Source organism: Sciurus vulgaris, assembly GCF_902686455.1.
Source record: "Sciurus vulgaris genome assembly, chromosome: X".
Classification (NCBI taxonomy): Eukaryota; Metazoa; Chordata; class Mammalia; order Rodentia; family Sciuridae; genus Sciurus; species Sciurus vulgaris.
The window spans coordinates 76048894-76062656 of record NC_136471.1 but is presented as its reverse complement, the minus strand read 5'-3'; the positions used below and the strand labels follow the sequence as shown (position 1 = coordinate 76062656).

The 13763-nt window shown below is 36.1% G+C and overlaps 1 long non-coding RNA gene across 1 annotated transcript; it reads left to right on the top strand.

Annotated features, from left to right (window-relative positions):
- The first annotated feature begins 1890 nt into the window (after positions 1 to 1890).
- On the top strand, positions 1891 to 3323 carry LOC306650802. Its single transcript, XR_013761027.1, has 2 exons — positions 1891 to 2917; positions 3017 to 3323. It is a non-coding gene; the product is annotated as an uncharacterized lncRNA (long non-coding RNA).
- Positions 3324 to 13763: the final 10440 nt, after the last annotated feature.

Below are 13763 nucleotides of genomic sequence, written 5' to 3'. Positions count from 1 at the left end.
CAAAGAAGGGCTAATAAATATTAAGGGAATTGCTGAGGCAGCTAAATTAGTTCCAGTGGGTTTCAGCACTGCAAATGATTTCTACCAAAGGCAATCAGAGATCAGAGTACAACTGGTTCAAAGTGTTTGAAAAACAACTTCAAGGTAGAATTGAGACTGGATCACAGAGATGTTTGGAGAACTGCAAACTGGGAAAACCAGACCTGTCATTCACTGTCTGTTAACATGTCAGCCTCTCTCTCTTTTTTTTTTTTTTTTTTTTTGTGGTGCTGGGGATCGAACCCAGGGACTTGTGCTTGCAATGCAAGCACCCTACCAATTGAGCTATCTCCCCAGCCCATGTCGGCCTCTCTTTGACTGGGGTAGAGGACAAGGGAAGTCTGTATATATTGGCACAGAGGGTACCTCAAATCCAGAACAGCTGCTTGCAGCATCTGAAAGATATGGCCTCTATGGCAGTGATGTTCTGGACAATGTAGCATATGCTGAGTATTCACAGAGGCCATCAAAATCTTTTTTTTTTTTTTTTTCTTTTGCAGTACTGAGGACTAACCATGCCTTGTGCATATTAGGCAAGTGCTCTACCACTGAGCCACAACTCTAGCCCCAGTTTCTTCATCAAGCATCAACCCTGAAGGTGGAGTCCAGGTATACAACTACGTATTATAGATAGTGTATATACCCTCTGTAGAACAGACTACTTGGGTCAAGGAAAGCTCTCTACCAGAAGGGCAGATTTCCACAGATGCTTCTATGACTTGCTGATAAATTTGGTAAATTAATGGTAATCACAAACCAGGTGGAAAGAGTCCCTCTGGGTCAATCCATGGTACTAAAAAAAAAGAAAAAACAAAACAGAATACCACCCAATATGACACTAATGAATTCTGCCTAATATTAAAGGCAGAAATTTTATCAATTCTACACAATAGCCATAAGAAAATACAAGAGCAGAGGACTGGGACTGTAGCTCAGTGGTAGAGCGCTTGCCTGGCGCATGTGAGGCACTGGGATCAATCCTCAGCACCACATAAAAACAAGCGGATAAAATAAAGGCATTTTGTCCATCTACAACTAAAAATATTTTTTTAAAAAAGGAAATACAAGAGCAGCAAATGTCTTTCACCTCCTTGAGTCCAACTTAATGCTTATACAAAAATTAAATAGGAGCATTATAAGAAAAGAAAGTTACAAGATGATATCCATTAGAAAAAGAGATGCTTTTATGTTCCCCAAAATGTTAGCAAAGAAAATCCAGCAACATTAAAAAGAAAAAAAAAAAAATTGACATCATAACCAAGAGCCATTAGGTGGGCATGATAGTACATGCCTGTGATTCCAGCTATTTAGGAGGCTGAACAAGAGGGCCACAAGTTCACGGAGAGCCCAGACAAATTAGCAAGGCTCTGTCTCAAAATAAAATTTAAAAATGGAGAAGAAATAAGTCAGCAGCAGAGCACCTGCTTATCATACTTAAGGCCATGAGGAGTCTGGTACCTAAAACTGGGGAGAGAGATGAAAGGAGGGAGGGAGAGGGGAAAAAGGGGAGAGGGAGAAGAAAAAGAGGAACCTTTATCCCAGGATAAAGAACACTTTATCACACAGAAGAAAGTGGCTAAAGGGAAAAAGGCAAAAGAGAGAACTTGAAAACTCCATCCCTCCACAAAAACAGATAAACTGGGAAATAATGTCACCATCAACTATATCAGAATTCTGGAGGGGAAAAAAGATTTTTAGTAAATAGGAAATGACTAATTTTTTAAAAAGGCAACTGAACCTCAATAGGATATCATTGTGGTATTTTAACTTACCCCTCCTTCCATGCCCCAGCTCATTGGCAGCCTTAAATATGGCATCCTGAATTCCCAGGGAGGGTTCCTGGTACTAAATGAAGCAAAAGAGACTTTAATCTCTGGGAAGAATGGTTGTTTTTTTTGGTCTGTCAGTAGTGGCTCTGTGAAGGACTGGCTCAAATATCTTGATTTTTACTTCACCTAATTCATAACTCTGGGAAGGGAAAAGTGCTTCTGAAAGGCAATAGTTGAAAAGATTTAATGGCAAACATATTGGGCCACTGCTACCTGGGGTATGGAATAATACTTGGGGAAACAATAGAGAAACTAAAAAGCGTGGAAGGAAAGGCTGAGGAGTTAGATGCCAGGGGAATAAGGGCCACAAAAAGTTCTGGGATATTTTTCAGAATTGTGAAGTCAACATTGATACCTTAAATTGGGTGCATAATCACAAAATACATAAGAAACTTTTTATCTCTGGCTGACTTCATGACTCTGCCCAAACAGGAATTGAAAGCTAGAACATAGTAGCAATCTGCCCAGTTGAGTGTTGAAGGTGTGCCCTAAGACACACATGCACATACACACACACACATACACTTGCTCTGATTTTGGTTCAAGGAACTTTAGAAAAACTGCTGTTGAATCACCTGATCTACAGTGGTCACACAATAAGCCCCAATACTCCAAAAATAAAAAAATTAACAAAAGAATAGAGAGTTTACAAGATTAGTGCAGGAAAACCACTAAACATCATTTCCTTTAGCTCCGTGAGCATTGATTAAAAATCTTTGTCTAACTATTCCAATGTCTGAGTTTCCTCAAGCACATTTTTTATTAAAAATATTTCCCCCTACATAGAAACCATATTGTTACTGCTGCATGCCTCATAATTTTTTGTTGTGAACGGGTTGTGTTTATTACTACATTTAGGTCACTGTAAATGAGATTCTCCCATCTCCCCAGGGTTTGTGGGTGCCGTTTGTCTTTGGGAGAATCTCATTTACACAATGATGTACAAAGAACTAAGGAAATAATCACAATATATCTTACCAATAAGAAAATATCAATAAAGAGATGGAAATTATAAAAAAGGAACCATGTAGAAATTCTACAATTAAAAAGTATAACCGGGCTGGGGATATAGCTCAGTTGGTACAGTGCCTACCTTACAAGCAGAAGACCCTGGGTTCAATCCCCAGCACTGGAAAAAAAAAAAAAAGTATAACCAATGAAATAAAAAATTCACTAGATGGGTGCAACAGCATATTGCAGTAGACAGAAGAAAATATCAGAGAACTTGGATATAGGTAAATATGAGATGATCCAATCTGAGGAAAGAGAGTAAAAACAAGCATACCAACATATACGTAATGTGAATACTTTTGCAAAAGCAGAGGGGAGATAGAAAAAGGCAGAAAAGATACTTGAAGATATGGCCCCCAAATTCCCAAAATTTGAGGAAAGACATGAATCTAAACATTCAGGATGCTCAACAAGACCTGAATAGGATAGACTCCATCCCCAGCACCTGGGGAAAAGATTTAAAAATACAAAGAGATAGTACTGAAAGCAGCAAAAAGAAATGACTCATCAAGTACAAAGGATCCTCAATAAGAGCAATAGTGAATTTCTCAGCAAAACCTATCAGGGGAAGAAGGTATTGAGGTGACAAATAGAAGTAGCCACCCCAGTTCTACATTTTGAAAACCTATCCTTCAAAAAAATATTATAATTTGGATCTTGACTGTCCCCAAAAGCTCATCCGTTGGAAGCCTGGTTTCCAATTGAGCAAGGTTCAGAGGTGGGGCTTGCAAGTAATGTCTAGGCCTCTGACCTCATCAGTGCCTTAATCCATTTGCTATATTAATCTAATCAAGGACCACTGGAAGGTAGGAAATAGGTCACTGGGGACATGGCCTTGGACTACATCTGTCCCTTCCTCTTTTTTTGCTTCCTGAGCAGTTTTCTGCTATGATATTCTGCCTCACCTCAGGCCCAAAAAAATGGAGTTGGCTGACTAACCTCTGAGCCAAAATAAACATTTCCACCTTTAAGTTGTTCTTGTCACAGGAACATAAAGGTGACTAACACAGAAAAATGAAGGAGAAATTAAGATATTCTCAAAGACTGAAATTGTCCCTAATAATTCTGCCTGACAGGGAAAGGTGAAGATAGTCCTTCAGACTCAAATGAAAGGTCTCTAGACAGTAATTTGAATACATATGAAAAAATAAGGAACATCAGTAAATAAGAACATAGGAAAACATAAAAGTCATTATTAATGTATTTTTGCTATGTAACTCCATGTTGTTATCCTAATTAAAAAAAGTCATAAAACAATTACTAAAAACTATGTTGACAGACACACAATATATAAAGGTTTAATTCATGGCAATACACATAAAAGGGAACTGGGATATAGGAGAGCCAAGATTTTCTATATGATTAAATGTAAGTCATTATGAATTAAAAAAAGGAAGCAAGTAAGAATTAAATAAGGCCACGGTGAAAACGTACCAATAAAAAAAATGTGAGGGGAAGAAAAAAAAGACTTAAAGGCTGTAAATATATCTCAATTGCAGAGCTCTGGACTACCATGCAAGAGACCCTAAGTTCAATCCCCATTATAAAAATTAATTAATTAACTGATTAATTAATTAAATTTTTAAAAGGAACTGAATAAGAAATATAGAAGAACAGGGCATGGTGACACACACCTGTAATCCCAGTGGTCTGGAGGCTGAGGCAGGAGGATGGTGAATACAAAGCCAGGCTCAGGAATGTAGCAAGGCCCTAAACAACTCAGTGAGACACTGTCTCTAAATAAAAATATTAAAAAGGGCTGGAGATGTGGCTCAATGGTTTAGCTCCTCTGGGTTCAACCCCCAGTACCAAAAACATATATATGAATGATATATAGAAAATCAGTAACTGGAGAGAACAAAAATGTCCTAAGTTGCTGAGGCGGGCTTTGAATTTGTGATCTCCTGCCTCAGCATCCCAAGTTGCTGGAAATACAGGTGTGTACTACAGTGCTTGGCCAGAGGTTTTTGATTTAATGATTTTTTTATTCATCATAAGTCTATTCAGATTTTCTATTTTGTCTTTATTCAGTTTTCTTCCATTTTGTCTTTCTAGGAATTTATTTCATCTAGAACACTTAATGTTTTAAAATACTATTGTTCATAGTATTTTCTTATAATTCTACTTCTGTAAAGTGAGCAATAATTTCCCAACTTTCATTTATTATTTTAGTAATTTGAGTCATCTCTCTTTTTTCTTTGTTCAGTCTATCTACAGATTTGTGAATTTTGTTGCCTCTCTTAAAGAAACAACCTTTGGTTTTGGCTATTCATTCTAATGCTTCTATAGTTTGCATTTATTTTTATCTCCATGCTAGTATTTGTTTCTATCCTACTTTCTTTGGGTTTAGTTAGCTTTTCAAAGTTTTATAAGATACAATTTGGTTACAGATTTTCTAGTCTAATTTTGGCATTTATAGTTATAATTTTGCCTTTTTGTAATTATTGAAAATATGTTGTTGAATTTTTTAACTGTCATTGTCAAGTTGCTTATTTTTCCCTTTGATTCTGTAATTCCTATTTTTTTTAGTATCTTTTTTAGTTGTTGATGGATATTTATTTATTTATTTATTTATTTATACATGGTGCTGTAATTGAACCCAGTGCCTCATGCGTGCTAGGCAAGCACTACGTCAATGAGCCATAACCCCAGCCCTGCATTTTCTATTGTTGGATCAGTAAATGTTTATAATTACTACATCTTTTTAATGAATTATCTATTTTATAAATATATAATACTTTTGTGTCTCTTCTTATAACTTTTGACTTAAAGTCAATTTTATCTTATGTTGGTATAGACCCCACCACACACACCAACTGTTGATTCTTGGCAAGCAATATCACTTTCCATCCTTCTGCTTTCAACCTGTTTGTTTCTTTGGATCTATGGTGAAACTCTTGTCATCAATATATAATTGGATTGTGGTTTGTGAACCTCCACCTTTTAATTAGAAAATTGAGTTCATGTATACTTAATACAATTACTGAGTCAGACATGGTTTCACAGACCTGTAATCCCAGAGAAGCTGGAGGTTGAGTCAGGAAGATTGCAAGTTCAAGACCATCCTTGGCAGCTTAGTGTGACCCTGTCTCAAAATAAAAAATAAAAAGAGATGAGGATGTGGCTCAATGGTTAAGCACCTCTGGGTTCAATCCCCTGTACCAAAAGCAAACACAGAAACAAACAAACCTCTGAACACAAAAAGCCCAAAGAAATAGCTTTACTAGTGAATTCTAGTAGGGTCTGAAAAAGAAATTTTTACATGAATGCTTGCAATATTATTCATAATAACCAAAAAGATGGAATCAACTCACGTGTACTTCCATGGATGAATGAACAAAATGTGGCATATACCTACAATGAAATATTTTTCAGTCTTAAAAGGAAGGAATTCCTGGCACAAAGTACAACATGGATGGACCTCAAGGATATTATGCTATATAAATCAGGCACAAATTAAAAAACACGGTACCATTCTACTTAGATGAAGTACTTAGTGTAGTGAAATTCATAGAAAATGAAAGTACAATGTTGGTTGTCTGGAACTGGATGGAGGGGAGAATGAGGAATTTTTGTTTAATGGGTGCCAAGTTCCAATATAGCAAGATGATTTCTAGAGAAACATGGTAGTAACTGTTGCACAGTAATGTGAATATAAAAATTGACAGTGAACTGTATATTTAATAATGGTTACGATGGCAAATTTCATGTTATATGTATTTTATCAAAACTAAAAATAAATATTATAACAATTTTAAAAGAATTAACAAAAATTTTCTCAAAGATTAAAAAAATACATTGGGAGAGAATATATTCCTTAATCATTCTATGAAACTACAATTACTGTGATAAAAAAAAATCACACAAAGGAAAAACAAAAGAAAAATGAAGAACCATAACTTTTAAAAATATAAATGCAAAAATACTCAACAAAATACCAGCAACCTAAATGCAGGACATTAAAATAATTATATACCCTGACCAACTAGGATTTGTCCCAGGAATGCAAGTGTGTTTGAGCATATGAAAAACAGTTGCTATATTTATTAATAAACTCATAATTAATTTGTATACATACAATAGTAACTTAACAGAAGGATAGATAAACACAATCATCTCAAATGATGTAGATTCAATGCTTTTTCATATGAAAACATTCAACAAACTAAGAATACAAAGGAACATACACAACTTGAGGAAGGGGATATAAAAAAATTCCACAGCTAACAGCATACTTCAAAAGGAAAAATTGCAAAATTTCCCAAAATATTAGATGAATTAACATACAAAATATTCTCCGAAGTGAAAGGACCCAGTGAAAAAAAGGACACAGACTGTATGATTCCATTTATATGAATTGCCCAGAAGAGGAAAACCAACAGAGACAGAAAGGAAATTAGTAGACAAAAAAGAGGAATATTGGTAACTGACTGTTTAATGGATATTAAACTACATTTTGCGACTATGGAAATGTCCTAAAAATGATTCCTGATGATGCTTGCATAATACTGTAAAATTTGTTATGGGATTAATTTCACCTCAATAAAATCTCAATAAAAATCAAAGCATGGGCTGAGGTTGCAGATCAGTGGTAGAGTGCTTGCCTAGGATGTGTGAGGCATTGGGTTGGATCCTCAGCATCACATTAAAATAAATAAAAATTATTGTGTCCATCTACAACTAAAATATATGTGTGTATATATATATATATATTTTTTTTTTTTTTTTTTAATCAACCAATGCAATTGAACATAAATAACTAAACTGATTCATGGAGTGTTGGGGTGCTCTCCACGGATCATCTGGAACTGCTAGGGAATTTATTTCTCCATGGCAAAGTACTCCATAGCTGTGGCCATGGTTCAAGTAGACCCATGCAGAAGACCTTGGTGCCACTCACATGATGCTCATTTTGCAGGGGTGCATATTGTAAGAATTACTGATTGATAACTTTCCAACAAAATTTCAAAGGAAGACCAGGCAGGCCAGGAAAAAGTACTGCAAGGTTAGAGTCCCTGCAGGGAGCCTCTGGATTTGGTATCTTGTGGAGTTCTATGGAGTGAAGCCAAAGTGCAGACCCCAGGAAAATAGAAGTGTCAGCAAGAGTCCACACTAGTCATAAAAAACCACAGATATCCACCTGTAGCTTCAAAGGGCAGCCATGTGAGCTGCTACCAGCAATGGCACAGAAGCAGGGTTACCCAAGGCTTTGGGAGCCCATATACAAAGAAAGTGTACCAAGGATGCCACAATTATATCTTAGACAGGTTGTTCTGATTTTACTGGAATTTGCCTTGATTCTCAGATGAAACTTGGAATTTGGTCTTTTGAATTTGGAATTATTGGGAATGAAATCACTGAATGTTGTGAGAAGGATATGAGTTTGAGGGAAGAGCTGGCGGGGACAGAATGTTAGTTTGGATAACTTCTCATGCAGGAATTTAATCACAAAATCCGATGTTAATTGATTAAGACAGTGGAAACAATCTAATTATGGTGTTTAGAAATGAGGCCACTAGGATGTGATTAGATTAAGTGATTAGTGTAAAACCCATATTATTGAATACTGGCAGCCTTATACGGGAGAGAGCCCACACAGAAATACACACATACTCCAGAAATGTGAGTCCCCCAAACTTTGTTTTAAAGTAATTACCTTAGGTAATTATAGTAACAAAGCTAACTAATATGCCATGTTGGTGGCCTAGAAGACAAAATATTGTTCAGATGTAAATTTTCTCCAAATTCATCTACATATCTAATTCAATCTTAATAGACCCACTACCAGAATTTTTCAAAGACAGCAACAAGATAATTCTAAAATTTATAAGAAAAACCAAAGAACACAATTTATAAGATGAACAACATTATATATATACTACCTGATTTTAAGTCTTCCTATAAATCTAAAAATCAATAAATCTATAAATCAAGAAACTTTAGTATTAGAGAATGGATAAACATATCAGTGGAACACAACAGGCAGCCCAAAAAACCCACAAAATATGGTCAACTGATTTTTGACAAACGTACAAAAACAATTCAATGAAAAGAAAGTCTGTTCAATGAATGGTACAATTATATAACCATATTTAAAAAACTGAACCTCGAACTATAGTTAAATCTTGTACAAATATTTACCCAAAAATGATCAAAGAGGCAAGGGGTAAAGTACAGTGCTGCAGCACTTGCTTAACGTCCACAAGACCCAGGGTTTAATCCCTATCACCATTAAACAAAAAAACTCTTCAGGTTTACTTCTAGGTTTCCTTCCCTATACTGAGGCCCAGGTTTCTGTTATACAGGAGTTGAAAGATCTATAGGGGGAACACTGGGCACCCTGAAAGTCAGGAAATGGTGCAGGAGGAATTCTAGAGAGGTTGCTTAGACACACCAGAAGCCAGGAAATGGAACTCTTGATGTTCAGGATGTGGCTATTGATTCCTCTATAGAAGAATGGGAATGCTTGAACCAAGCTCATCAGAATTTGTATAGAGATTTGATGTTAGAGAGCTATAGAAACCTGGTCTTCCTGGGTCTGCCTGTCCTAAGCCATCCTGGTCACCTTTCTGGAAGTAAAGGAAGGAATCCTGGAATTTGAAGAGAAAAGAGACATTAGCCAGGGGAGGAGGATGGCAGAGCAGAGCAAAGGAGAGTTCTCTTAACAACACAGAAAGGAGGGAGTGAAGGAATACTGGAGAGGTAGATGGCAGAATAAATGCTCTAAGACCCAATATCAGACAATATGAGACCTGGAGAGACTTAAAATTTGATTACTGGAGCAAAAAATAAGGACAGAGTTCCCTAACGCTGAACCATAACCAGGCTAGGGGTGGGGAGTAGTAACACAGAAAAAGGGTGAGGAAAAGCACATATGCTCACATCTTTCATAATAGTTGGAAAGAAAAGCAGACTGAATTGAAATGCCATAGGACTAGTGGGGTCATTGAAGGACATTAAGTAGTTTAACCCAAATAGAAGCGAGGAAGCTGTGCTGGGCATGGCGGTCATTTTGTGGCACCCACAGCAGATCAGCTGCCCAAGAAAAAATTAAAATCAATACAATATCTTCCCACCTTCAGATAGCAACAAATTAAACCAGAGATAGTATATTTGCAGTGTGATATCTTAAAAATTCTTCTACAAAGAATATGTAGAAGAATGGCTACCAGTCAAAAGTTCCGGAAACACCAAGAAGTGAGAGCTCAGATCCACTTTTGGAAAGGGAAGATATCCAGATCACGAGTGCCAATGAGAGGTCCATAAGGGCAAGAAGCTACCTGTAGACCAGGCAGCTTAAATGGATGGTCCCCAGATTGCAGCTGGAGCCAGTGGTAGGACTGTCAATATGGGAGGTCTTCTGTGTCCCAGGAAGCATAGGGCAACAGTGCCAGGATCAAGGCCAGTGCTGGCAGGTATTTGGACACGGACAGGATGTTATCTCAGTCCCAGTCAGCAGAGGGAAGCAGTGCCCATGGTTTACAACCAGGGCTGTGGAAACTATTATCCAGCTGAACCAGTGATTGAGTCTCTTCACCCAGTAGAAGGGACAATACCCTGATGAAGTGTCAGCTACAAATCACCAGTGGAGAATCCACAAACACAGGACCTGTGCTTGCACACAGCTACCAGAGTCTATGCCACCTTGAAAAGGATCCTGTAGGGCAGTGAGTACGCGGTGACTCACAACAATCAGAAACAGCCCAGAGCCCTGCCTACTTAACTCCTATACACAATAGAAACAACCAAGACACAACATCGAACCCTCATTCAGACTCAGGCCCCTGAATTGATGAAAAAGAACCAGCTGGGGCTGGGGAGACAGCTCAGCAGGTAGAGTGCTCGCCTCACAAGCACAAAGCCCAGTTCCGCAAAAAAAAAAAAAAAAAAAAAAAAAAAGAACCACCTGGGGAGGAATTGGGGGTAGGGATAGGGAGCAGGAATGCGAATGGGAAAGACAGAATGAATCAGACATAACTCCTATGTTCATATATGAATACATAACCAGTGTAACTCCACATCACATACAACCACAAGAATAGGAAGTTATACTCCACGTATGCATGATATGTCAAAATACATTCTCTCATGTGTAACTAAAAAGTACTTTTTAAAAAATGCCTGGTAGGAGGTCCATAGCAACTAGGAGAGTGGCTCCTGTACCCAGCATCTCTGGAGGGATCCAGAGTGAAAGAATGATGGACATCTTCTAAAGGTCCCAAGTCCTGGTAAAATCAATTCAAAACACACAAAAAAATTTCTTCACTTTGGCTTGGTTTTCTGTGAATAGCTCTAAATTCAACTTTGATTACATATATAATCACTCTTCATTTTGATTTGAACATTATCATAATAGCCAAAATTGTGCCCTCAACCCATTTGATTGTATTTCTACTGTTTTAAAGCACTGATTTGAATCATTCTCTTTTGTTTTCCAAGCTCTGACCTATACTTTCTCCTCTTATCCCCTTTTACCTCTTAAATTACCTGCTACTGCCTAAAATCCAACTATTCATCTTTTTCTTTTTACCTTGATGTGTATTATTCTTTTCTCCCTTATTTTCTCTTCTTTCTCTCTTCTGCCCAATTTCTCTCTTCCCCCTTTTAGCCCATATATATACTCATACGAATTTTATAATATTTAATAACTAATTTTTGAAACTATTTGTTCCAGAACTTTATTACAGGTTTATCCTGGAATTAAAGGAACAGTGGGAAAGAGGATCAATAAGTTTTTCATTTTTCATAAGGTTAAATAGGGTATGGTAAATACGGTTCAGTAGATTCTCTCAAAGTAGTGCTGATACTGGGAACAGCAGAGGCCACACACTGAGTGAAATTTTCAATAGCTGGATATTCATCCAGCCCTTCTTAGAGAAAGAAGCTCACAAAATAATCCCTTCCATAAAAGAAGTGATAACCAATATGAAAAGGCAAGGGAACAAAACTATCCAATACAGCCTACAGCAATTCAAAAACTGACACAATAAATGTCGGAGAAAGAATTTAGAGAGTTTGTAGTTAAAATGTTCAACGGACTAGAACACAAAGGATTGAAATTAGAACATACAGGAAGTGAAAGATCATTTTAATGAAAAGAGAGCGACTGTAAAAAAGAATCACCACTAGATCAGTCATTAAGACATGTTAACCAAAGATTCTTCAAAACTAAAAAATACTAATAAGTGTACCTAACAGACATCTATAAAATATTTCATCCATTGACCACTGAATACACTTTCTTCTCATGAAACACTCTCTAAAATACATCATATTGTAGGGCACAAGGCAAATCTCAGCAAATACAAAAAATAGGTAATTTCTTGCATTCTATCAGATCATAATGAAATGAAATTAGAAATCAACAATAAGATAAAAACAGAAACCACCGTAAGACCGGGAGATTAAATAATATGCTATTGAATGATGACTACATAGCAGGAAAAAAATCAGGAGGAATAAAAAAAAAAAATTTAAACAAACAAGAATAGTGATATATCAAAATCTCTGGGACAAAATTAAGGCAGTTCTAAAAGAAAAGTTTAGATCACTGAGTTCCTCCATTAGAAAAAATAGAAAGATCCCAAATAAATACTCTAACATTACACCTCAAGGTCCTAGTAAAAGAGAAACAAACTACAACCAAAATCGTAGAAGACAGAAATAATTAAAATCAGAGCCAAAAATCAATTAATTGAGAATTAAAAAAATACAAAATATCAACAAAACTAGGAGTTAGGTTTTTAAAAGGATAAACATTGATAAACCGTTCGCCATACTAACCAAAAGACCTAATTTAGCAAAGTTAGAGATGAAAAAGGAAATATCAAAGATACTACTGAAATTCAGAAGTATAAGAAACTATTTTGAGGGCTGTATAGAGGGAAAAGAGGGGTGGAAGCGGTGAGGGGGAAAGGAAAAAAATAACAGAATGAATCAAACAACATTGCCCTATGTAAATTTATAATTTTTAATTTAAAAAAAAGAAAAATTTTTTAAATAGTTATACATGACAGTAGAATGCAAATCTGAGTCATGTATAATGTCATTTCAATTTTGTATGATGCTTGTCATCCTTTAGAGAAATTTGTTATTGTCTTATTCTTTTACATTTTATAATGTATTAAAATTTATTAATGCCTAAAAAGAAACAAATTCAATATATGTAACAAAAACTACTTTCTTTTCTGTTACCTAAGTCTTTGGTTTTTTTATGTATATAAACTGGTTGGACATTAAAGTGGACTTAGAAATTTGGAAAAAAAAAGAAACTATTTTGAAAATTTATACATCAATAAGCTAAAAATATTGAAGATATTGACAAATTCCTAGATCACATCATCTACCCAAATTGAAATATGAGGATAAAGAAATCCTAAACAGGGGCTGGGGAGATAGCTCAGTTGGTAGAGTGCAAGCACAAGGCCTGAGGTTCTAACCCCCAGCACCTGAAAAAAAAAGAAACCCTAAACAAATCAATATTAAGTAATGAAATTGAAGCAGTTGTTAAAAACCTTTCCAACAAAGAAAACCCAAAACTTAAGGACCAGATAGATTCACAGCAGAGGTCCACCAGATCTTTAAAGAATGAATACCAATCCTTCTCAAATTATTCCACAAAATAGAATAAGTGGGAACAATGCAAAATTCGTTCTATTAAGTCAGTTTCACCCTGATACCAAAAACCAGACAAAGACACATCAAGGAGAGAAAATTTCAGGACAATATCCTTGATGAACATAGATGCAAAAATTTCATTTTTGTACTTCCACTGGACTAGGGAAAGAACAGAGGGGCACTTAACCGCTGAGCCACATTCCCAAACCTTTTATTTTTTATTTATTACTTTTCTTGAAACAGGGTTTCACGAAGTTGCTTAGGGCC